We start from the raw sequence: 4,762 nt of genomic DNA on the forward strand, positions 1-4,762 counted from the left end.
GAGGATGGCTGAATGGAGGCCAAATGTAAAAAAAAAAAAATTATATTTCTGACATGACAAGTCAAAAACAGTTCGTGCGAGAACTAGATGTTGAAAACAGCCTCATGGATTTAGCTCCTTGGCTGACTTAACCTCTCATTTAAATGGGCAAGACCTTTGTTTTCAAGTGAAAATCCATCTTTATACAGTGTTTCAAAACACAAGGTTTCCAAATGAAACAAATTATGGTGAACTCAAATTAAAGCAAAAAATTTTAATCATTTCAACAACCTGACTAAACACAGGCTTGCAGAGAGCAAACATTATGTAGACTTGGTTTTCTATTTGAAACAGGAATTTGAGAGCAGACTCAAAGACTTCTAGAAAAATAATATTTTGGTATGTTCATGACTCCACTTCCAGCCAGCAGAGATTATAACTACAAATTCCACATGGTATGTATAAAGATGAAACCGGACACGCAACGTGGAGACAATTTTGATCTTGTCAATTCACAATTACATCTCTCTGGTGTTGCTGCTTTCTGGGGGCACCTGCATTGTGGACCACTGTTTTTAAGAACAAAGTACACAAAAATTAAAATTAGAACCTAAATATTGGACAAGTCAAGAAGAGTTAGAGGGATGTATGTGAACTAGGAAAGTGGAAGCAGGCTTCCTAAGATGGCTCTTTTCCCCAGAAGACACCACGAGAGAAGGTGGGTATAGCGAGGAGATCAATGGAACCAGTGTGGGAGGGGAAGAACTTAGGGGTCCTATGAAATAGCTGAGCCAGGCATTTATTAGACTTTCAGTCTCAGCTTCTCCCATCCCGGAGAGATAAAGCTACTAACATCTCCCTCCTCTACCCGGTCTCTGTCTTTTCTGATCTTTCAATTCTTTATTAGTGCCTAGAAAAAAATTGGCAACCCCTTAAACAACCACTATTCCTACCATTAAAACAAGCACAGTGAGATCTCACTGACAGATGAAACCACTTCCATTGTATTTGAGAAAGAATGTCAAAATTCCGCTCTTTCGTGATGCCCTCTTTTTACTTTTATATTTCAAAACATAAAAAAATCAATGAAATTTTATTACTTAGACATGTTCTTTATCTTCATTAGTGATCAAACTTGAAACCTACTAGGAAATTTTTAAAGACGTTCCTAATGGGGTATGGCTTAATTAGGACAATAATGTGGAATACTTGCTGTTTGTCTGTGGTGGTGGAGGAGGTGGTGGAGGTGGAGGAGGTGGTGGAGGTGGTGGAGGTGGTGGTGGAGGTGGAGGAGGTGGAGGAGGTGATGATGGTGGTGGAGGTGGAGGAGGTGGAGTAGATGGAGGTGGTGGAAGTGGTGGAGGTGGTGGTGAAGGTGGAGATGGTGATGGTGGTGGTGGAAGAGGTGGAGTTGATGGAGGTGGTAGAGGTGGAGATGGTGATGGTGGTGGTGGAGGTGGTAGTGATGATGGTGAGAATGAAAATCCCGTAAAGATTTTTCTCCACTCCTCCATTAATTTTTGCTTTTGAGACAAGGTCTTACTATATGGCCACAGATGTCCTGGAACTCCATCTATAAAGCAGGCTGGCCTCAAACTCACAAGGATCCACCTGCCACTGCCTCCAGAATGCTGGAATTAAATGCATGCACCACCACACTTGGCTTCTTGTTAGCTCTTTTTGGTGTCCGTGCATGTAATGTGTGGCCCAAGACACTTCCTCACCATTTAATGAGGCCCAGAGAAAGTTAGACACACAAGGTCTAAAACAAGGAAGCTGAATGGATGGTTTGTCATCCTCTCTCTCTCTCTCTCTCTCTCTCTCTCTGTGTGTGTGTGTGTGTGTGTGTGTGTCTCTGTCTCTCCTTCGTACAGCCCGCAGCCACACCAGGCTAACATGGTGGGGTTAGCTCTTAGCCCTGGGAGCTGCAGGGATGCTGGTGGAATAAGCTCCCATTCCCTTTCTTACCTACTGAGTTGGGGGAACCCCCACTGTGCCTTGCCTCTCGTCTGTGTCAAGCATCCAAGGTGTCTCCAAGCCTGCTCTGTGAGTTGGGCTGGTACTGAACCTCCTCAGCATTGGGCAGAGCTGCCTCTGCATCCCAGTTGAGGAAGCATGCCCAGCCTAGACCCTGAGTGCTGCACATTAAACACAATGGGAAAGAGCATGGGACTTCCTCCAAGAGATTCTCTAAGACGTTCTTTTTTAGACATCAGTCCATGAATTGAAGGAAAACAAGTCAGGGCCCTCCTAAGACATGACCCTGGGGGCCTTTCCACCTTCTCAGGGTCTGCTCTAGGGTCAGCACTTGTGATTGCCCTCTGCAATGGCTTGACAGACTCACACCCATAGGCTGATAAAGGTCCCTCCAAACCAGAGACTGGTCTCCACTGTGGTGAGCAGAGTCGGGGCTCTGTTCTGGCCCTTCCTGCAGAGAAAAGCTCCCAGCGCAAGAGGTCCAGATAGTGCAGCTAAAGAAGGGAGCCTGCAGACATGCCAAGCATTGAGACAGCCATTTATTTTCTCTCTCCACAAAGATCCTCCAGTGTTTGGAGCTCGCCACACTTTCACAGCTGGAAAGAAGCAATTTCCTACCAAGAGCCACACCCATACATTCATTCCCATGGACATACATTCCCAGGGGAGCACAGGCAAGGTCAGGGGGCAACTCACATCTAGGAGGGTACACAGAAGTCACGGACACCTTGCACCCCACATGATAGGACTCAGCACCCTAGACACCCATTCACTCGGAGCTCAAAGCCTTCAAAATGTCCATCTGAGGGGTCATGAAGGTTTGAGAGAAATGTCATTCCATTCTCTGAGAATGACCACAGCTTAACAAGGCTCCATTGTCACCCCAAGCCCTGATGTCCCCCAGGACTCTACCCCTGTCCTATTCATGTACCATGTTTATACTCCCAGGTGCTGCCTGACATCCAGAAACCCACAGGACAGACGCATTCTCTGGAGAGAGTCCCGGCTTGTCTCCCACCCTGTCCTGCCTACCTGGTAAGCCCCTTCCAGGCTCTGGGCACAGGCGAGAGTGGGCAACAGCCTGCAGGTAGGAACCTGATCCACAGGCCCAGCCTCACCGGGAACTTCAGATACAAGGTCACAAAGAACGATGACAGGACGTGGGCTGAGTCACAGCAGAAGTGGCACACATCCACCAGGAGTGAGCCACCCTTCCAGTTCTCAGCAGCTCGAAGAGCAGGCTCCGAGACGAAGGCAAGAGCAGCCACTAGAGCAAGCTGTCCACAGGGGAGCCATGAGTCTGGACTCTTGCAAACAGATGGGGTACCATAAACCTGTGGGAGTCCTATGGACAGGGTCTTTGAAGAATCAGAACATCGAGGCCTGGGGTGGGGGTCTCTCTAAGATGGAGGGGAGGAGAGAAAGAAACAGTCTGACTGGCTAGGGAGAAGAGGCTTTCAGAGGACAGGGTGCACCACCATGTTCCTCACACCACTTCTGGGAACTCCAAGCAGCCTTCATCCTTATAGAAGGTCACCCAGCTTCCCATTCCTATCCCTTGTAGCTGGTCCCCAAGTCCTGGACACCCTGACTCTTCCCATCCACAACTATGTCCAGCCTAATTTTTCCCTCTCTTGCCTGGTACCAGCCTCTGGTCACTCTCGGTTCCATTGCCATACTACAGCGTGACTCTACATCAGTAGTTCTCAATCTGTGGGTCACGACCCCTTGGGTTTAGAATGACCTTTCCACAGGTGTCACCTAAGAGCATCTGCATATCAGATATTTACATCACAATGTATAGCAACAGCAAAAATTAAAGCTATGAAGAAACAATGTAAATACACTATGGTTGGAGGTCACCACCACGTGATGGCTGCAGCATTAGGAAGTTTAAAATCCATTACTCTAGATTGATGATTCTAAGCTCCAGGTTCCACTGAGCCCCAATTCTTTTCCAAAGACAATGGACTGCTTTTATCACTAGCCAGCTAGCCCAGTGTCCCCAGTGAGGCGCCACATCAGTCCACAGTATCACTGTGTTTTTTTCCATCCTCAACTCAACCTCACACAGGCATGGCTCAAAGAAGCCCTTCTTTCCACAGGCAGTCACATCTCCAGGCTTCTGCACACCGTTTCTTCTGCTCACGGGCCTCCCTCCACTTTTAGCCTCTTGACCAGCCCATGTGGCCTTGCTTAAATGTCAAAAGCTTTTCTGTCCTCCACCTGCCTCCCTCTGACCACCTCCTGCACCCTTGTGGGTGGGTTTTTTCAAACAGATCACGCCTCCTCTACACTTTGACCTATGGACATCTTTGAAACGGAGACACCCAGCCCCATCCCATCCTGCTCTGCCCCTAGTCCTTGATCCCCTTTGCAGGGGACAGCAGTGAGGAGCCTCTCAGTAACTATTAAGAGGAGGAATTACCGAACAGGTCCTAATAGAGAGCTAAAGCCGTACTGCCCTCTGGGGCCTGACCCACTTTCCCAGCCTACACCAGCTGCTGGGGAGCGGCTGCCCCTCTCAAAGCAGCCTGCTTCTTGGTGAGCCTTTGATTGAGTGGCTCATCCTGGTGCAGAACTCAGGCGGGGATGATATGGAGGAGTTCCAGTGCCCGCTAAGTAAGGTGCTGGGTGCGTAAGTCTTTCCATCCTATGTGCCAAACCCTTCACATCTGATCCCGTTGCATCACACACTTGTCATGGTGAGCTAGTTCTGAAGTCATCGCACTATACAAAAGAAACAGTAATCATAATTATTATTATGTTGTTATTAATAATAATATAGAATAAATATTTCAGGCTT

This window comes from Chionomys nivalis, chromosome 10 (assembly GCF_950005125.1).
Source record: "Chionomys nivalis chromosome 10, mChiNiv1.1, whole genome shotgun sequence".
Classification (NCBI taxonomy): domain Eukaryota; kingdom Metazoa; phylum Chordata; class Mammalia; order Rodentia; family Cricetidae; genus Chionomys; species Chionomys nivalis.